This window comes from Mustela nigripes, chromosome 13 (assembly GCF_022355385.1).
Source record: "Mustela nigripes isolate SB6536 chromosome 13, MUSNIG.SB6536, whole genome shotgun sequence".
Lineage (NCBI taxonomy): Eukaryota > Metazoa > Chordata > Mammalia > Carnivora > Mustelidae > Mustela > Mustela nigripes.
In genome coordinates this window covers 122,674,509-122,697,382 of record NC_081569.1, presented here as the reverse complement: position 1 = coordinate 122,697,382, position 22,874 = coordinate 122,674,509, and the positions used below count along the sequence as shown (strand labels likewise).

At 35.5% G+C, this 22,874-nt stretch overlaps 1 pseudogene; it reads right to left on the bottom strand.

Moving 5' to 3' along the window:
* Positions 1 to 4,201: 4,201 nt before the first annotated feature.
* LOC131999453 (tyrosine-protein kinase CSK-like) lies at positions 4,202 to 8,271 on the bottom strand (annotated as a pseudogene).
* Positions 8,272 to 22,874: the final 14,603 nt, after the last annotated feature.

Below are 22,874 nucleotides of genomic sequence, written 5' to 3'. Positions count from 1 at the left end.
GACTGACCAGGGATTGATAGCAACATATATGGATATTTTATAAAATTTTTAAAAAATAATATGTTTTCTATGTAAAGGACATTATATATAACAGACCAAAGAAGGAAACTTTGGAAAACAAATACCTAGTAGAAGAAAATCACTCTTTAGATTATTTAAACAGATCATCCAATCTAAATTAATCTAATCTATTGTTCAAAAAGTATTTGTTGAATGCCTATACTTATCCAATTTTTAAATACACATATCCAATTTTTACATTTTAAATATGCAAATCAAAACAACATAGCTTACCAAGAAGTTGAAATCTTTCTTGACTGCCTGCTATTATTGAATGATTAGTTTGGTCTAGTTTTTTCTGTAGAATGGGCCTAGTAAAAGTTATATATATGTATGTACACACACACACACACACACACACACACACACAAAACAAAGGAGGCAGAATTATATTTGTTTAACAAAAAACCATCTCATAGGTCATTTTGGTTGTGGAAGATTGGCTCTCAATGCACAACCGTAATGAAATAGAGCAGACAAAGCAAGACATAATTGCTCCATAAAATACAGTGGGAAAAGATTAGAGATTTTAATGAAGAGAAACATGAACACAGAAGGGAGGGCTTTAGGATGAATTTTGAGTAATGGAGGACCATGATAGTGGGAGGTAAATAGAGCTTAGATAGAAAATTTGCCCATTTTTCATCAGTTATTGAGTCTATATTATGTGCTAGGCACAATTATCAGCACTGAGAAAGCAGAAGTGAACAAAACATAACGTTTCTTATAAGGCCGTTCTCAATATTGGTCATAAGGGTCTCCTCTGAAAATAGATGTCTAAGGATTGTCTGATCAGACAACTCACCCACTAGAATTGCTTTATTATCTCTCTTCTATGCAGAATCTCTGTCTATTGCTTTTAGTCTTCAGGCAAATTTAACCCTACTGTTGGTATGAGTAGTATTTGGGGGAGAAAAATTAAGAAAGTGCAGAAAACTCTAGCATGAGATTTCACAAAGAAGTAAGAAAGGAAGAGGCAGACCAGCCAAGTAGAATGTGCTCAAGGATTTACTATAAATAGGAAATGTTAGCAAAGTTGATCGTAAGAATATAAACCCTGAATAGTCACAGAAACATTGGGGTAAATAAAGGAATTCTGTCAGCCAGTAAACAGAATCTGAGCAATTAAAAAAAAAAAAAAAAGAGTAGGGTAACTTCAGGTGATATGTCGCTTCATATACCAAAGAGGGTCACAATTAAGATAAAATAATAAAATGTGTTTAAACAACATAGTTTAATGCCTGCCTTTGTAGATCACCAAAAAAGCAATGTCCCTTCCATGTGAGTGTTAAATAACAAATAATGGGCCACAGTAATGATAAAAACCCAGAAGTAATAGTTTTCATGTGTCAAAGTGAATCAATTTGATTATTTACCTATAATTCTGCCACAATGGTGCAGGTTTGACCTAAGTGTTTACAAGAGGATTAGGGAATAAAAAGAAAAGGAAAGCTTATATGAGATTTTTGGAGACAAGGTCATCAGTTACATTTCTATTAAATATTTTTCAGAATATTTGGATTTTCAGTCTATTGTCTTGTAATTCTGGGGCTTAAGACCAAGCAAAATTAAAGCTCTCATAAGCTATTCACACAGACTTTTATATCTAATTGTGCAACATGATTCAAAAGCTGAGAACAATGATAATTCTAGAACTGGCAAATGGCAAGTTCTTAAATATTTTCAAAGTAGTTTCACTTGGTGATCAAATCTTGATGAAGGCATCCCTCATTTTAGCATTAAACAGTATATAGAATTTTCTGTGGAAATTATGACAGGGAATTTGTTCTAAGAAAGTTACCAATGTTCATGTATAAATTTACACACACACGATGCATAACAAACTTATGTATAAAAATCAGAAAACAGATATACTCAATGGGTGGGAAATTCATATAAAACATTTGTTCTAGGGGCACCTGGGTGCCTCAGTGGGTTAAAGCCTCTGCCTTCGGCTCAGGTCATGATCCCAGGGTCCTGGGATCAAGCCCCGCATTGGGCTCCCTGCTCAGCGGGGAGCCTGCTTTCTCCTCTCTCTCTCTGACTGCCTCTCTGCCTACTTGTGATCTCTGTCTGTCAAATAAGTTAATAGAATATTTAAAAAAAAAAATTTGTTCTGTGATTTTGAATTTAGGATTTTGCCAATAAAACAAAACAGAAAAACCTACAATTAGAATAAAGCAGGTTGTGAAACCTAAAAGGAGATACTTTATTTCTAAGTGTGGTTGTCTGTATGTTCTTGAGAGAGAGTAAAAGAAAAGATGTAAGCAGAGTATAAATCCAGAGTAATATTCACCAAGGTTGAAACATGGTCTTTTCTAAGATTATATGGATATCATTTCATAGAAAAAGAAATTATGTTCACGATTTCAAACCAGGTCATTGTAAGAGAATCAAAATCAAAATAATAAAATCTAAAGATATGATTCTTTTAATATGTTTTTATATATTTTGATTAAGATGCTTTGTTTAGGACATATCCTCAAATATTTTTAACAGTCAAAGTAAAAATAATGTTCAAATTTCTCCTAATTGCTGGTTTGGGGGACTAAAACTAGCCTACATACAAAAAAAACTTGGATTTTATTTTCTTTCCAAGATCTTTTAAAGTGCTTTATGTATGTGGGGATTTTTAAGTACATTTAGATATTTAAAAATTAAAATGAACTCCAGGAATGATTAGATCTTCAAGTAGCCGCAAGAAAGCTGTCCTGTGTAATATCAGACTTAAGAGCATTCTAGGCCTGATAATTTCTCCCAAATGTTTTTTGTTTTTTAATTTTTTAAAAGATTTTATTTATTTATTTGACAGAGATCACAAGTAGGCAGAGAGGCAGGCAGGGGGTGGGGGGGAAGCAGGCTCCCTGCTGAGCAGGGAACCCAATGCGGGGCTCAATCCCAGGATCCTGGGATCATGACCTGAGCCGAAGGCAGAGGCTTTGACCCACCGAGCCACCCAGGTGCCCCTCTCCCAAATGTTTTTAAGGAATAATATTGCACACCACTAAAATATTTACCATTTAATTATATATTATCTTAAATGGTGAATTAACATCAGAATGTACGAGCTAAGATTTACTTTAAATATGAGGTATATTTTGGACCAGGTATATTTCAAATCTGGGGGCGCTATCCACACTGTCATCTCTGATATTTCCCCTGCCAGAAGTGGACAGATGCTATGCAAGGGAATGCATAACTTTAGCATAATGAGATCTTAAATATAAATATGGTAATTGATGAATAACAAAGATGGTCCCCAAATGCAGGAAGCAGCTGCGTATTTGATAAGAACTACACTAAGACCTCAATATACATCATGTATCAGATCCTCTTAACATTTAATTAACAGAAAACTATCAAGTGCATGGTAAGCGTTTGATGTATATTCATTAAAAAATGAATGCCTATGTTTGGAGTAGGAAAGTAAGATGTGGATGCTTAAGTAACTGACCTAAGAGATTCCAAACTCCATCTTTCTGATTCCAAATTCAGATCCTACAACCACCAAGAATTTTAGTCAGCAAAGTTCCTACTTCAAATCCCAGATAATCTATGGACTGCAAGTTTGCCTTTCCTTTCAGGTCTGAGTCTCCCTGACTTAACATATGGGTGATGCCCACACCCTGACCAATCCAGGTAAGCCTTCATTGGGTATCATTTCATAGATTGTATCAGTGACTTCAGAATCATTGGGTGAAGTCACTTTCGGCTAGGGACTGACTAGTCAAAGAGTAGAACCTATTGACTCACACAGTGCTAAGACTGTAGGTATTATGAGGTAGGTATTATTGATTGCCTTTTTTGCATGTAAGGAAACTGGACTTTAGATAATTAAGCTAATAGCTGAAGTCCCATCTAGGCAAGATAGGAGGCTAGAGGAAGACTGGCCATGGTAGTGGGTATCTGTCTCCTTCCTTAGAGTAGGGTCAAGCCCCATAATCTGGTCCATGAGAGAAGGTGCCAGACTGAGGTGGGATCTGGGTTGGGGAACAGAGGGTGCACAGGCTGAAACAGAGGAAAGAGACCCATTGTTCTTCCAGGCTCAGTTCAGATTTGGATTCAGTGAGTGGAGACACCACACCCACAAACTCTCCAGGTTCAGTCCCCACAGGCGCATGACCTGGATGGAAGTCAGCTATCACAGGTATAGCTTGTGAGTTTTGATGTGGAGCTTCTCATGTAGATGCAGGAAGGAGGGCCTTGGGGCAGAGTTCAGGTGCTTGCAATTCTAATTGACCCTGTACACTATAGGTGGGCAGCCCTGAGATATCCATCTTGTAACCCTTCCCCTGAGGGACAAGTTCCTCCAGGGAATCCTTGGACAAGGTGCTCTCTCAAAGGAGTAGATTTCCCAGAGAAAGATTCCAAAACTCTACACTTCAGACTTGGTGGAGAATTTCTTCTCTTTCAGGGGCTCAGGGACTGTCCACTTGACCTGAAGCTTGCTTGTATCCTGTGGACTAGTGGCCTTTTTGGTAAGAAGCAAGTCACTGACCTTGGCCACATTGTCCTTGGATGCATCATGTTGCAGCAGCCCGGTCCCAGGGCACAAAGTACTTGTCCTCCAGGTATTTCATGGCCTTTCAGACTTCTAATGAGAACTTGAAGAGACAGTCTGTGAGGTAGGTCATCCACCAGGCTCCTTTGGCCCTGGGCTCAGTGATGATGTAGTTCTGCCTTTCTCCTTCAGGATCACACTCGGAAGCTGGGCCTGCTTGCAGTGGCTAAACTGTGTGATGACTGAGGATTCAGGCAGGAAGACCTGGGCATCATTTTTCACTCACTGAACAGCAACCTTGTTCCCTTGATAACTGCCCAGCATCGGTCTCCAATCCCCCTTTCCAGTGGTCTGCAGCAGCTTCAGGTGGTTGGTCAGTATCCAGCTGCAGTGGAAGAACTCCTCCAGGGCCATCACTTTGCCCTCCATGAACTTTGTCTTCATGAGCTGAGTGCAGAGTCCATCTGCATGTGAGGTATGATGTCCACCAGCTGCACCAGCTCCTCAACCTGCACCTCTCGTCAGTGCTGAGCGTGCATACATGATGCAGTGATGCTCACCTTGCCATCACACATCACATGGTGTGCGGCCCATCTGGGTTAAGCAGGGCTCTCCCGTGCTGGGACCAGACCTGTCTCTGGCAGGCACAGACTTGCCTCTAACCATTGGTGCCAGCAGAAGCTTTAGGTGGTGCTGCAGCTCTGCTGGGGGCTCTCTCTTCCCCTGTTGTCTGGGGCTCAGCCATCAACCACCACCAGGGAGGGGGAGCAGAATTGAGTTCATTATAGCTCTAGAGTCCTTACTGGTTAACCTAGCCTGTGCCAAGGCCTGGCTGGGACTGCTCTCCTCCTGGCCCCAGCCTACTCTGTGGTGGCCTGGCCTTGGAAAAGAGCCAGGCTTTCATGGGTCGGTCATATGGTGTGCAGCGGGGCATAGAACTGGTCACACCTCCGTGTCTGTGATGCCCAGGGCAAAGAGAAAGTCTGCTGCAATAGCTTTCGGAAGGGTGGGGAGAGCATACCAAAACGTGATTTCAAAAACACAATTACATATGACATTCTATTTACATACTTTTTTCTATTAGTCAAGTTTCAGCTGTGAAAATGTACATTTGAAGATGTATTTTATATATAACGAGATACCTATGATATATAACAACACATAAAACTGAATTGAAATATTTCAAAATAAAATATGAGGAAATGCAGTTTATCATTAATATTTGGAAAGATTACTGTGTGAATTTTGTACAGATGTCTTGAAAATGTAGTTTATACATGCTAATACAGGCGTAATTCACCTTTAGGCAGGGAATTTGAGATATAAGCTAATTCTTATCATGGAATTATTAAAAATGGTCATTTTTTAAAGATACATTAAACTTTCATATTCCCCCAAATTGTTTAACAGTTATTAATGGAATAATAGGGATAATAGGGCTTCATTAAGTTATTCAGTAACATTTTACTGAACAGTTACTACATGCCAAGCCTAATGCTTGGTTAGGAGAATAAAAAAATGTACAAGAGATAATTCCTGTTTTCAGCAAGGCAATAGTAAATCCAAGAAGGCATATGGGTTCTCCCCAAATTTCATTCACATATGATGAGTATTAGGATTATAAACAAGATATTAAAATAGTTCAAAGAAGAGGCCTTGGAATCAGGAAGTGATTTTGTTCCAGTTTTATTGGGGTAACATTGTATTAATTTAAGGTTACCATTGTGATGTTTGATATATGTATATGTTGTGAAATAATTACCACAATCAAACTACTTAACGCATCCATCACTTCACACAGCCACCTTTGATGTGTGCTGAGAACATTTACAATGTACTCTCAGCGGTATAAACTGAAGGTTTGAACCCTTTGACCAAGTTATTTTAAGTGGCCAATTTAGGCTTTGTTATATATTCTTTTTTTGTATGGAGATTTAGAACATATTTTATATCTAATTTGTACTTGGGCACATTCAGCATCATTTCTTTACATGCCACCCCCAACCCCCACACCCCCAGAATTTTACCGAAAAGAAAGGTAACATCTCTCATAAACCAAGCCCAGAGTGGTAAGGTAGCCCTCCTCTTATAGCTCACCCAAAGGCAAAGAAGTGAAAGGTGTTGGCCTGGGATGAAAATTACAGATAGGATATTGTCAGAAGAATTTTTCATTCATTTCTATAGTGGCAAACACTCATTTTTTCCCCCAAGTCCTTTTTATCTGCCATTTAGCAAGAATCCAATTACTGAGCATGAGCTTACTGCCTCATAAATAACATCCTTTTAGCTTTCCAATCACACCATTCCAATTCTGTATTTTGTCAGCAAAAGTCCTGTTTTTAAAAATAATACTTCGGCCATCTGCTTACCCATATGTGCTACACATCACTGAATGTTAGATTCTCTGCAAATTTTATAGACGGTACCACAAACTTTGAATGTGTTTTCTCTCATAATTAGCATTTTACAACCACATTAAATTGATCACAGGTAAACTGTTTCATTTTGGTGTGTTATTTTGATTGTAATCAGACTACTTGCTGGAAAGTGATTTTGTAGCCAATATATTTTACTTATAAAGAGTTTTCTTTCCTCTTTTATAGCAAATACGTTATTTTAAAGGTCACACTTGTCAGACCCATAAACTAAATCCCAGACTTGCAATGTAAGGCATCCCTCGAAGGATCCATCAGTGTTTACACTGGGGTGAAAAATGTTATCTTAGCAGCTCCATCAATTTCAATGACTGATGGTGTCATTTGCAATCTCTACAATTGGTTCCTCCCAAATGAAGGAGAAAAAGGGAAAACAACTTGGTTCAGGATTTGGTTTTCCTGTTCTCCTAAGCGCTATATATATATACATATATATATATATATATATATATACACACACACACACACACGTGTAATTTATATATTATACATATACACACATATATGTGTGTGTATATATATATATATATATATATATATATATATATAAAACCACTTCCTTTTCCTAAACACACACACACACAAGATAAACTACAAATAGACGTATAGTGATGTATAGTGAGAACTGAAGCTACCATAGTTGTTCATATGAAAAACTTTCCTACTTATGGGTGAATTAGGGAAATTTTTAAATCCCTTGGAGGCCTGCCAAACATAGGCTTTGGTGTTTTTGTAACACAACCATGAGGTATAAAACCTTTCAAGTCCTTTTTTTTTTTACCCCATATTTCCATGGTGAAAATGTAAGTTGAGCACTTCCACTGAAAGGTGCAACACAATAGTTGCAGTTCACAGTTTTTAATGCAAAGCTTGATTTTGCTCTCATTCAGTTATAATGAGTCAATTCCTCTTTGTTTTATGTTTGACCCATGAGCATATGAGCATATGAGTCACCTTCTGGGTTACCAATTTGCAAGACTGCTTTCTTTCTCTCCAAAGCTTTGTTTCTTTTTTCCTGGAGATTTATTTAAATTATGTCTTTACAAAATTGAGAACTATGCAATGTGGTTATTTCTTACTGGATTTCTCACCTGAATCTACCCGGGACAGAATATTCTGCTTCCTTACCTAGTGCAGATGGGTAGGAAAAACATCAGATGTCCTAGGTTTTATTACCAGCCTTCATGGTACAACTTGACTTTGGTGTGAAGTGCCCAGGTTTTCTGCTTTTACTTTAAAGTCGTCCTCTGTGAATTCCTTGTCATCATTCCTCATCGCTGATTAAATTCAAATGGTATCTTCCTACTCTTCTCCCTATGATTTGTCTTGATCTCAGTTGCTTTTACTGGGATGGTTGTTTGCAGTTATTGCAGTTCTGTATTTTCTTTTGGAAAACAAGGACTGAACAAATGAGTAAAGCTAGCCTTGAGAGTAATTTATTATAAGATTATAATTTACTCATTTTGACATCTTTTCACAAGTAAATTAATAAAAGGTTCTTATTACATATAAACTCTCTCAAATACAAATTTAAGAGGACAGTCTAATGGAAAGGTTTATATAACTTAACTTTAGTTATATTAGCTGCTCAGAATTCTTAAGAGATTCAGTCAAGCTAGATTGTAATAAAATTAAGGACTCACATCCTGAATGTATTCTAGTGGACATATAAGGACACTGAGGGCAACTATTACAATGAGATTTTTCTAAATTCATGCATCTAGCTAATGACCATGAAAGGACTCTAATTCAGGACTTTAGACTTCCTTTTGTCATTCTTTTCACTAATGCTAAGTTAAATTTTGTTTGCTTAAATTTAATCACACGAGTGCTATACTACACACTTTGTAAAAATTATCTAATTTTGAAAACAAAATAGTAGCTGCGAAGCAGCAACTATTATCATCTTATTTTGCAGGTAGGAAATTGAGCTTGTAAAGGTTAATATTTGCCTTTCCTGAATTCATATTACAGAAGAGTAATATGAACATCATTTGTATCCATTGCTAGACTATCTAAAAGTGTGTGTGTGTGTGTGTGTGTGTGTGTGTGTGTGAGTGTGTGTTAATGGCTATATTTACAGTCTGTCCTATTACATGCCCAAAGGCTCTTAAGAACCACATAATTAAAAAGTCAGTTTGTGGTGATGAGGTTTAGGCTTACAAAAGAGTCTTAAGGAAGTCTGGGTTTATTCTAATTAAGTGAACTACCAGGGTGCTAAATGAAATTCTGTGCTTGGCAAACTCTCTTTGCTTTTGCATGGAGTTATATTTGTGGATGAAATATTCTGAGGATGAATGTTAAAAGCCCTTGTGACACCTAGACCCTCTCCAGAATTATTTTCTGAAAACATTCTGCAGTTTGGCAGCTGCTTTGCAACCTGGGAGTGCATTTTAATTGGCATCGCATAACTTTATGACTGAGGGATTTATTCCTCTCTCCACAAATTCCCGCCCCTCTTTTAGCCTATTAGTTGAAATGTTTGAGTTAATATTACAGGCATTTCCCCTTATAAACTCTTTGGGGCCACAGTGCAATGCGATGTCCAGTTTTCCTCCAGAAAATGTTTACAAGAAAGATGTATACAACAAAAGTGAAAAACAAGCTCTTCCAAAAAAGGAAAAGTTTTTTATTTTTATTTTTATTTTTTTTATTTTTTTTTTATTTATTTTTATTTTTTAAGATTTTATTTATTTATTTGACAGAGAGAGACCACGAGTAGGCAGAGAGGCAGGCAGAGAGAGAGAGAGGAGGAAGCAGGCTCCTGCTGAGCAGAGAGCCCGATGCGGGACTCGATCCCAGGACCCCGAGATCATGACCTGAGCCGAAGGCAGCGGCTTAACCCACTGAGCCACCCAGGCGCCCCACGTTTTTGATTTTTAAATTTCATTTTCCCCTTTCATTGTTTTGTTTTGATCTTTGCCTATTGTTATTTGCCCAGTGTGACTCAATAAAGTTGAGAGAGAATTTACTTTGCTATCTTGTCAATATTAGCATATCAATACAATTTTCACAGAAGAAATATCTTTTGTATATTACCATCTACTGGATTTGTCTCAATACCTCAATTTGAGGCTTTCCACTAATTCTGAGTAAGCAGTTCTGCTTTTTCCGTGAAAGAATAGCTCCCATCATTAATGACATCCTGTATATTTTGAGAGGCTAAGCTCTCTGCTGTTGCTTCCAGGATTTATCTTTAATAAAACACATAATGTGGAGTAGAAATATAGTGACTAAGAACCTGACCTGGGCTTTCAAGTAAGATGTATCTAAACTTGAATTTCAATTAGGCCCTTTTGGCTTGATGTCTTTGGACAAATTGTCCTCTTTACTGTATCTCCTTCATCAATAAGTTGAGGATGAGAATGTTAAGAATGAATGAAGAAATATAAGTAAAAAAGCTTAGCACAGTGCCTGTCAGACTCTTATCAAGCACTAAATTAAGAGAAGCTAACTTTGGCAAGAAAAAAATAATAAAAGAGTTATTAATATTGTAAGCCATGAACAGACAAGAAATGAAGTTCAGAGGAATTGTCTTACTTAGAAAGAACTAAGAAGAGAATCATAGGCTTGTGTTATCTTGGATCTCACATTAGGGTAGCAAATAAAGAAACTTGCAGGGGAAGAAGAAAAATTTTAAAAACAACTACAGTTAATTAGTTTCAGATAGATAACAATGCTATTTTAAATCTTTACAGAACATTAAATTGTTTTGAGAATGCAAAATAATAAAGCACTGTGTTGAATTCATCCACTTTATGAACAATTTGAATGCATTTTATTGTATCTTTGATACCCAAGAGAATTTGAAGACAAAAACAAAACCAAAATAGAGTGCTTCTTTTTGAGAACTAGTATAATAGCCAGGGCAGAAACAAAATAAAGTAAAACATGATTAATGAAAATGCTCTAGGCTCCTGGTGTTTTAGTTTAACTGTAGAACATCATGGTTCTTAAATTCAGGTTTAAGTATAAAATTGTGTTTCCCTCTGTGATTATATTATTTCTGATACTCCCACCTATTGTATTGATAGGATGAATCTAATTATTTGATAGAGTATGCCAGTTCTAAATATTACACAAGATTTTGGAAAATGATAGAAGCTGAATTAAAGGTAATCTAGGAAAATGGACCCTTGGACATTCTTTGAATATTATATTCCATTTCTTTCCAACAAATATCTGATAAAGGGCAAACTGTATGAAACAGAAAATATTATATTAACTGAAATATCCTGGCATTCAAAGTTTCTATCTCACTGGTTTTGACTTACTAATTGAATTATTTTAAAATTATATCTGTATAATTTATAGGGTTTTATATGCAATTATATGTATGTGTATATATCTGTGTAGGCATTTAATGTATACATATGTATATATATACACAGAGAAATATAAAGCAATATATAATGTTTTATGTAATACATATTATATATAATATGTGTATATAATATAATACAAGTAAATTGATCAAAACTGTACATTGCATTATAGTAACTGGGAAGAACATAGAGATTTTAATACACAGAGTTATTTTAAAATTTCTAATACATAAATTAAAAAAATTTAAAATAAAAAAATAAAAATCTATGTTATAATATCATGGCAAAAGACACTAAAAAAGCTTCTCAGTTTTATTTGCATTTCTTACTGTTTCCTATCATCAGGATATAAATTAGAATATATTGTTTACCTTTTATGTGTCAACCAAATATGAAGTCAAGAAATAAGATATGGTTTCTACCATTTAGATGTTTACCATCTGGATTGGACAGATACATACATGCAAGCATAAGCTTCTCCCTAGTAAAGAGTAAATGATGACAGTGAAGTTAAGCACATGGATTGTATGGGTTGCAGAGGATCTGGATAAAACAACATTATAAAAGATAGGATTAATAAAAGAAGGCTACAGAAAAAGGAAATAATTGAGTTGGAAAACTTCTATCAGTATTTGATGGAAGAAAGAGAAAGAAAGTGGTTTAGGAGAGAAGAATGGGAACAAAGGTAAAAAAATATATATATCATGTTAGGGGATTAAGGCTACACTTACCTTGGGCGCCTGGGTGGCTCAGTGGGTTAAGCCGCTGCCTTCGGCTCAGGTCATGATCTCAGGGTCCTGGGATCGAGTCCCACATTGGGCTCTCTGCTCAGCAGGGGGCCTGCTTCCCTTCCTCTCTCTCTGCCTGCTTCTCTGCATACTTGTGATCTCTGTCTGTCAAATAAATAAATAAAATCTTTAAAAAAAAAAAAAAGACTACACTTACCTTGATGAATATTGATGTATGGAATTACTGAATCACTATATTGTAAACCCAAAAATAATATTACACTGTATGATAACTATATTGGAATTAAACAAACAAAACAGGAAGAGAAGAAACATTTAGAATAGACCCAGACTCAACTTGTATCTTAAATTGAGCCCAGCCAAAGCTAACCTGAATTAGCCAATCTCCAGATGCACGAGTAATGGTAAATTACAATTTTCACACGCACACACTCACACACATTCAGTCATTTTAGAGAAAGAAATGGCCAAGGCCTACTTTTGGAAGAGCTAGAAACTGTGCCTAGTTGCCCAATTAGAAACACTATATGAGTGAGGTGTAATGAAAACCATAGAGTGAATATATAAAGGAGGGAACCACAAGAAGAGACCATGTCTCTTGCAAATGTTGCAGAATACCACCAACATCTTTGCCATATGCCACGTGTTTAATGGTGCAGATCTTGAGTCCTACTCGAGTATTGACGCATGTCCTAACAGTTAAATTCTGTTACCTTCCCTGTTCACACCGACCCAGGTTTTCTTCTCTGTCCTAAAAACTGAGATCTTTATTATGAAACATCCCAAAGGCCAGTCTAAAAATTTATCTTTAAGTCATAGAAAATATGCAGTCATTTTTTTGATATGTATTTGACTATACATTTGGAATTGAGATAAATAAATTTTAAATTATATTGATAGACATAGGAGTTCAAAATCAAAGGAAACTGTGATACTATATTTTATGCTCACTGTATCTCAAAAATTAGGAAGACTTTTGCACAATGCTTTATGAAATAAATATTAATAAATTAACATGTGCCCAAAAGGCTATGATGGTCACAGCCTCCAACATTTATATAACTAATTTTATATAACTAATTTTCAGGAATTCTTGAATCAGTTACTGTTGTTATTGTATGGTTACAAATACTAAGATGGCTGGAAGATCTATTGTACTGACAAATGAAAGCACATACTTTTGTGGGTATAAGTCATATCTAGCTTATAATACAGGAATCCATAAGATATATTTAACTTATGGATTCCTATATTTTATATATATATATATGCTACTCTGTTAAAAATTATTAGTGGGAGATTGAGACATAAATGCACTAAATTAATTATGAAAAATTCACCTAAGAACTAATCTCATATCCTAAAGACAAACCTTTGAAGTCCTAAATTATCTTTCCCAGCAGTGATCACATTCTCTTCAGATTTTGCATTCCACAATAAAAACAAAGCATCAAATTCATGTTGATATATACATTTAAGATATCAGTTAATATACACAAGGACATTTATGTATGTGTTAGATATTAGATTTTTTTCCCTCTGAATCAGTTGTATCTTTCACTTGCTCTCTATATTTTCCAAAGTTTGTGTCTTCACACTTCATTATAGATATTGTCTCATGAACTTTCTTTTCAATCAGTAAGTTTATCTTTAGGTAGGTCATATAGGTTTTTAAAATAATCCTTCTATTTCGTCCATTTCTTTATCTTACGTTTCAGGTCTAGATTTATTTTTTTTTAAGATTTCAGTTCCTGGATAAAATATTAACTATTTTCTCCTTTTATATCTTTAATAAAGATACCTATTTAATCTCTTTTTCTAATGTGGGTAATTATCCCTACATTTATTTATCTATCTATCTATCTATCTATCTATTTATTTATTTATTTTAGAGAGAGAGTTGCTGGGGAGTTAGGAGCAGAGGGAGACAAGCAGACTCCCCTTTGAGTATGGAGTCCTATGCAGGGCTCCATCCCAGGATCCTGAGATTAGGACCTGAATGGAAACCAAGAGCCTGAAGCTTAAGGAACTGAACTACACAGGTGCTGCATCCCACCTTCTTTTCTGATACATGACTTTTTGTTCTTCTTTTCTTTGTTACTCTGTTTTTAATCTTATAAAGAAAAATTATTTTAAGGCTAAGAATTATTAGTAATTTTTTTTGAAACAACTTTAAAGTTAGTATTCATTTGTTGCAATTTTATCTATTGTTAGTTTACTCTTACTCTCAGAGTATAATCTTCTGGAATCCTAACTCTTAAAGTGCAATTGTTTAGAATTCTAATCCAATATAGGGGAGGTTTATCAGAGCCTCCAAATCCAGGGTTCTACATTCTAAACTTTATACACATAATGCCACGGGGTTGTCAAAAACAATGTGTATTTTCTCAGCCCCTCAAATATCTCTTCTAGAAATGACAGATGCCCTGAGGTAAGATCAGTCTCCAATGTTGGCCTCAACTTTTTAAGTTTCCTTTTCTTAGATCTAGCAATCGTTCATAGGCCATAACTCATCTTTGGCTTATTAGCTCCATGATAGTATTATGTCTTGTTAAAATATTTTATTCTTTAGAAGCAGGAATCATTTTGTTGTTGTTGTTGTTATTTTCCTCACTATTAAATCTTCCATTTCTAGCACAATTAAAATAGTCAACGTTTACCACAGGGTTAATCTATCTTAAGCAGTGTTCTAATTTATTTCTAGCACAACCATTGTGAATAATTACTATTATCCCTATTCTACCGACATGGAGATTGAGGTATAGAGAGTTTAAATGAGCTGCTTACAATGGCATAACTAGCAAGTGTGTTAGCCAATGTTATACAGAATTCCCAGAGGAACAAACGTAGAATGCTGTTTAACTGGACTGAATATGAACAGCTATTTTCCTTAAGGGTAGAGGGGGAGATCCAGGTGATTAGGGGTGGGGGCAAACAGTACATTAAAGTGTATTCTACATTAGTTTACTTTGAGCTAATCAGATCCAGGTGGACCCAAATTATTGCTCAAGGCCCAAATGTCACCAAAAAATACAGCCTTAGCACTCACTTTGATGTTGAAGTGTAGAGTTGATCCATCCCACTATGTTTTCCCATTGGGCCCTTAGCACCCAGATTAAATTATATTCAGCCAAAAAAGTAAGCATTAATAAGTTTTTCTGACTCTGTACATGTCTATAAATATCTATGAATCAGTATCTGGTGAAGTTATGGCAAAATCGTTTTCAACTCTGAGTCCCACTTGTCAAGTGGCCTCATGTTTAGGCTACAGTATTTTCTCTCATAAACTTTGTTTGTTCAAATACTAAAAATTGGTCCTTTTTTATATTGCTTAGACATTTATGAAACAATGGAACAATTGAAATTATATTTCTATGTGGAAGTTTTAGGTATGTTCTTTAATCAAAGAACCATTCTACGCATTCATTAAAAGAATAGCTCTTGAGAGAAATGAAGGTGGTCTTTTGAGAACACGGCATGATAATTACATGAAGCTCAATGAATTAGAGGGCAAACTGCAAAAGTCAGTTAATAACTATTGACATGAAAGATGTTGATATGCCAGGTATGACATTTATCCAACCGAAATCACCAAAGAAACATGATTAAAATATTGTTTAGTTAGTTAGTCCCCAATGGGAAAGATTTATGTCTGAAAATACTTCAGCGTTGTAAAGAAATAAATAAGAAGGGAGTGTTAATAACTGAGGGGAGGGAAATACATCCTATGGAATATTGTTTGTATAAGTCTTTGCTAAGTGTGTCATTGAGATGTTCCCAGTGGGTCTTACCCAGGATAGTCTCAACATCTTTTCATAATCAGGTAGATATATTTTAAGAAACTGTCAATAAAATAGTCTTTTAAAAAAATGTTATTTATTTACTTGACAGAGAGAGAGAGATCACAAGTAGGCAGAGGCAGGCAAAGAGAGAGAGGGGGAAGCAGGCCTCCCACTGAGCAGAGAACCCAAAGCGGGGCTGCATCCCAGGACCCTGAGATCATGACCTGAGCTGAAGGCAGAGACCTAACCCACTGAGCCACCCAGGCACCCCAATAAAATAGTCTTAAAAACCTTTTCCTAGAGTAAAAGTTGAGATAATATTCTTTCTCTAAGTTGCCTTCAAGAGTTAGAAGGATGGAGTGAAGGTTGGATAATTGGTGAGAATGGATCCCTCTGGAGTCAAGCTGCTCAGGTTTAAATTTTGCCTTCCTCGATTTTTAGTTGTTTTACTCTGGTCCTATTATTGGATTTCTCAAGACTCTGTCTTCTCATCCAGAAAAATGGATGAAAACAATTCCTATCTCCTAGTGAGTTCAAAAATAGACAGCTATTATTATCCAAGAGAATATGGATTCATCAACTCAAGATGCTGAGATGAAGAGGACTCTCAAGTTATAAATAATAAGGCTTCAATTGAAGAATGAATATATTCCTATGTTTGCTCCAAGAGTAGAGGACCCCAATGTGTTCCAAATTATGTTGATTGTGGCTTTTGGAAGTTGGTGGATTTCCAAATTTCAGATAAGAGATTATAGACATGAGTTTATATGAGGAGAACATAGAACAAGAAAAGCCAAGCCCTAGTAAGAGAAAAACTTGGATCATCCCCAAATGAACCAATCCATGTGCAATTAATTTATAGCTAAAGTTGTGTATAGTGCATTGTTTTAAGCTTCCTGATGGGATAATTACATTGTTTGAGAGAAAAGTTAGAGTATTATAAGATAATCCACATTGCTTGAGCAATTATCTAAACAAGGCAACAATATTTGACCTGAAGGGGCAGAATTAGCTTGCTGAGTTTTTGTTCAAGCTTGATTTGAGTAACTCTCTCACTCCTTCCCTTTCATGTATCTCAGAGGGAATTGTAATAAGTAATGTTACCAGCCATTTAAAAAAATCAACATGGTACATGATTCTTTCCTTGGGAAAGAATAGCAGAGGGTAGAGACATGTGATTGAGCACTAATTCCAGGTCATTGTCAAATCTTAAAGTGAGGTGATGGTGAAATCAAAGTTAATTTTTAAGAGTGACAAAAATATGACTTTGAACAATAAGTATGGTGTACACTGAAAATGCATCATTTGCTCAGTATTATAAGACCTTTAGGCATAAAATTGTCTATGTGATGACATAATCCATTTTATAGATTTATATAATAGAATAATAAAACTGGAAGTCAAACTTAACCCTCACATATTTCACAAAGGAATTGGTCTCCTCCCAAATCTCTTGAAATTGATTTTAAAATAAAATCACAATCAGAGAAAGCATTCAAGTAAGACATTGATAACCTATATATATCCTTTAGTTACAACTGAGAGTCCATAAAAAAAATAAAGTGAATGATTCTTGTATTTGAAATATTTACAGTTATAATTTTCCACTCTTTACTGATTTATTTTTGTTAATGTCCAAGGGGTTTTACAGTATTAAAGTATTTTGAGGAGCTGTTTATACTTGCATCGGTCTCACAGAGTCCTATTTTTTTCCCTCCACCATTTTTTTTTTTTTAAACTCACTTCTGTTTTCTCTCCTGCAGAGCTCTTCTTGTCATTCACATCTTGGGAAAGATTTATTTTCCATTAGATAGCATTTAAAGATTATCCCTATTCCCTAAAATGTCTTTTGAGGCCTCTATCTCTCTTGCAAACCTTGGAATTAATTTCACCTCAGAAGTTCTACACTGCAGAAGGTGTTAAGATAGCCTGTATTTTAAAAATACGTTATATTATACTTTCCAATATCTCTGTGTGTCTATATTTCTCAAGAGACTGTGTTCAATTTTCATCATTGTACCATGGCAGCACATAACATAGCAGACTGCTCAGAGGTGCAAACTATGGTTGCTTAAATTTATTGTTCAATTGTTATATTAGACCAATTTTGAGAAAATTGTTAAGATCTCTGTAGTCCATGTGAGTGAAAACAGAACTCAACTGAGAAAAATCAGATGAATGGTTGTAAGAAAATATATTACAGAAATCAAAAAGCCCTTTGATAATAGAAGAGAAGTCCAATTCAACTCTTGGCAAAATTGTATTTTACAACAAACTGCATTGAGTTCCTGTTAATAAAAGTTAGCATGGGGAGTTAAAGAAGTCATGTGACAAGCAGCTCAAGAAGGTGAGAGAAGGATGCTTCTCAGCTGACACTGGCATAACAAAGAATTAATTGTGGGAAAGAGTGGTTAGGACTGGGGTGTCTGAAGGGATCTTTCTGTCCCTTTACGGCTTAGCCATCATCTCATGTAACCACCTAGTTTCTGGCTTAATCTGTGATATTTTATGAAGTAGATAGGATTCAAATTAGTTTTTATTGTAACTGCAATAATAAATTCATTTATTTGTCTCCTTTATTTCTCTGCTATAGTAACTTTCACCCAAATCATTCATATGTGTGTGTGTGTGTGTGAATGATATAGCATACAGCATAAGTGAAGAGATACAGCTAGCTCTAATATAGTACCTAATATTTTAAGAAGTTTATACATTCCTGAGAATTTTATTTTGCTTTCGTTTTATTTAATAGCATGAGTCAAATTCTTAGCCTTCTTACAACACTGAAAGGTGAACCATTAATGCTCCCCTCTGTAAATGCTGCTGGACTTCTGGTGGCATTGGGAGAGAAATGGCAGAAAATTAAAGTGATAATTACCTTTAGAGTCTAGAATGATAATCTTTATAAATACCTTTCACTCAATATCTCAGCAAACTATTTTCATCATGATAGAGAGGGGCCATTTCTAGGTAGGAAATTTCCTTCCATGGTGCTTTCACTGCCCTAGTGGTAATGCTGATTAAGTTACTTGAAAATTGTTACAATGTCCTAGTGGAGGAGAAGCAGAGCCCAGAGGAAAGTTGGACTCATCTTATTGAAAGGTTATTGAATCCTTTTTCATCCTTTTCTACTCTGAAGAATTTAGGGAATGAGATAATGATAGTGTTTACCTCAAGGGGAAGTTTAGTAGATTAAATGTTATAATGGATGTAAGTGATTATCACAATGTCTGGCATATACTAAGTGTCCATAAGGCTAGCCAGTTCTTTTTTGGATACACTAAATGTACAATCTCATCCCCCAGCCCCACCCCGCCCCACTAAATCTGCTTCAGAAAAACAAACAAACAAACAAACAAACAAACCAGAATGGAGAAGAAACCGAAGAGAGAATTGGAACAGCCTGTTGGTTTTGAGAATTTCTAACCATCATTGTATACATGATGGGATAGGTGAAGCAGGTTATAGCATATTTGAACTTATTCCAGCAGTAGTGACCCTTTCTCAAACCCAGATGTTTAAATGACTGCTCAGTGGGGATGTTTGGGATTATAAATATGTCCCATCTGCTGCTACCGTCTGCCTGCTTTGAAAGGTGTAGAATCACCCGCTGCATTCAACATCGGTAGCAATCCCCATTCCAATTTACAGGAAAATTAAAAGGTGACCAGAAATCTTCCTTGTGGCAAAACCTTTCAGTATTCACCTAAAGTAAATAAATTAAGGTCAAGGCAATCACTTTGTTAATATGTTATTGGATAGAAGTGCTATTGAAATATTTTGTTTTAATTGAGAGATGTATCAATCTAAATAATCATAAACAAAAATGAGAACACTTAAATTTTCAACTGAGAATCCTGAAGGATCTTTGCAACACTGTATGGCACACATAATCCTTTTTTATTGAATAGGTTCATAGCTGCAAGTGTTTTAATACGTTAAGAAAATAGAAGCTTGCAGCTTGAATACCTAGTACTAGTAGTATTATGAACACTAAAGGTAGTATTAATAGCAATGATGTTCCAGTTGAGCAGTCCCTTTGCCTTCCATTATCCTGAATTTTAGCACCCCAGTTTTCACAATTATTTCCTTCATACACTGTGCATTTTGTGATTACTTTATTATGGATTTGTTTACTTGTCATGAAGTCTCCACTTTATTAGGTAATATTCTCCAGGAGAGTAGGGATTTTATTGCTCTCATCTCTTCTTACACATTACCCACCAAAATGACTGGCATAGAGTAGACATTCAATAAATAGTGTAGAATATGTTACAAATTAATAAAGATTATTTAGATTTTCTAAAATTTTTCCAAACATCAGATACAATAAACTAGACATCAGTAGGAAAGTAATTCCAGATTTCCAGATACTTCAATTCCCCCTTTAGTTCTTCCTTGAGTGTAAGACCATATCATCACACATATTTACATATTGATTTATGGAGTAGTAAGCTAGGCAACATGGAAGTAGTCTTTATGGAGAATATACTGAGACCTTAATTTGTGTTGTGTTCTCTTAGTTTAAGGAGATTACACACTGAGGTGATTCTAGTAACATCAAGGAGAAATCGCCATAGATAAATGGCGATAGATGATAGATCTTTCCAAAGCTAATGTCTGAACTCCTTTTAACAATGGAGAGGATGTGAATTCTGATGGCCTCCATCTTACTCTTATTTTATCACTTAGAAGCTTGATCTTGAACAAACCACCTGGCTTCAATATATAAATTCTCATACATGCATTCTCATCTGTTAATTAAAATAAAATCTAGCACATGATTTTTGTTAGTATCAAATAACAAATGACATGTGAAAGTGATTTGTAAAATGGAAAGTAGTTGCCCAGTAGTGACCAGTTTTGTACTCTTTAATAATAGGCTTGTTAAAAGACTCTTGAGGACCTTTATCAGAAAGATGAAAGTGGTTTGATAGAAAAGTAGAAAAGTTAAACTTAAACTATTAGATTTTGTCTGAAGGAACTAAGAGAATCTAATGTATGCAGCTTCAAATCAGAGTAGGAATCTCACTACTTCTTTTTTAATCTAGCTACTTCTATTATCTTATAACTACATATTTTATTTTTAAAACATGGGGAGAGTACCAACTAATATTTGTCTCTAATATTGATATTGCTCATCTGCCTTTATTTGCTTATTTTTTGAGCTTTTATTTTTAAGTACTCCCTACTCCAGAACTCTTCTTTAAATATTGTTGTACTTGCAGGAGTTGGTTTCTGTGTTGGGAACCAGAGAAACCCTAACTGATGCTACTCAGTGATAAACTGCAGATAGTGAGTAAGAGTGAGGGAAAAGATAGAATTGTGGGAGAAAGAAATCTCAGGTCTCTGGCTTAGTCAAATGGATGCTGGTTCCACACACTCTGAGGGATACAAGAAGTAGGTTTAAGGAGGAAAATATGTTAAGTTGGGCACATATCAAGTTCAAGCACATATAGGACATTTAGGTGGAGATGTCTAAGAGAACTGAAGAGAGAAATTAGTTATTTAGTAATTGAAGATGAGGGAATTAGGAATGCAAAGAAAGGGCAGGTACAGTGAGAAGTGGTCTGGGACTAAAAGCTCATATCAGTTTAATAAATTTAATGGAAATATAATTTATTTTGGAGTATAATTATGCAACCCTATCATCCGTCTTTTCTCCATCCATATCTGATATTTGCAATGTTTTTTTAAACTTACACATGTGTAAAAGTCATCTGGAGAGATGATCACACAGATTCCTGGGTCTCCTTTCTAGAGATTCTGATTCAGTGAAGATGGGTGGGGCCTGAGTCTTTGCACTTTAAATGTCTCTAGATGATACTGATGATGTTGGCCACTGAAACTGTTCTAAGAGAATGACTGAACAGGAAGCACTATAAGTGATTTCCTCCCTAATAAAGATATTTCAAATGAGTAAACTGCAGATAGTGAGATTTTAATGAGATTTGGAAAATTTTGAGACCATTCATATTTTTGGCATGGCTACAGGCAAAGAATGTATTTTGGAATGCACATTGTGTAGGTTGGGGCCCTCAGGAACCAAACCCTAAGGCAGAGATTTGCATCAGGGATTATTCATGGAAGGTACTTCTATGAATCACACCTCAAAGGGATGAGAGGGATAGGACTGGGCAGAGCAAGAATGTTGAGTTGTGATAAAGCTGTACCATCCAATTCTATGGGAACTTTACAGCTGCCACAGCTCCTCAGAACTATTTCCATTCAAGAAAGCAGGGTCAGGCCCTTCTACCTCCAGGTAAATCAGTAATTTAATGTAGGTCTGCTTTGGAAAGGGAGTAATATTGGGTGAAGTGATTTTCTCCCAGATTCCTCTGAAATTTCTGGAGGTGGATTGAATTTTTAAACCCTTAGAAATCAACACTTCTGGCAGCTTAGGACAAGAGCACCTTGCACGGAGGGAAGGAACTTGGAGGTCATGACCCAGTTCACTGGAGATTGTCTATTTGATATTTTGAGTTAGTTCCATTTCTCTGGGATCCAGGTATTGAAGTTTATACTTCAGTTGTAGATTACTTGGATAAAAACATATTACTTCCAATCTGAAACACCTAAAATTTGGAGTCAGCAAAATAAACCAGAACCTCATAAATGTGTGTACCCCCACCTTGCAATATTTTTGTTGTTTCCTGCTTTTGAATGAACTGGAAATAGTGTATCAGCACTTTACTTTCAGAACTGTCTGTATAAAAATTGTGAAATGAAAAATGGTGAGGATAGAATGTTCCTTGAACTTTCTCCCTATCATAAAAGCAATATAGTAATTGATTTGGTCTGGAATTATAGCATTTGCCCTAACCCACCCCACTAACCCAACAAATACATTAATTAACTATGAATAAAATAGGATAGTTTAAACAATCGATTTGGGTGAAATAATTAAACTTGTCAAATTGTTTTATTCAAGTATTCTGTATTACTTTTATTGATGTGAGTAGGGACAGTATGGATTATCTGTTACTGTGGTTTACAATGTGTATATCTAATTGCCTACTTGT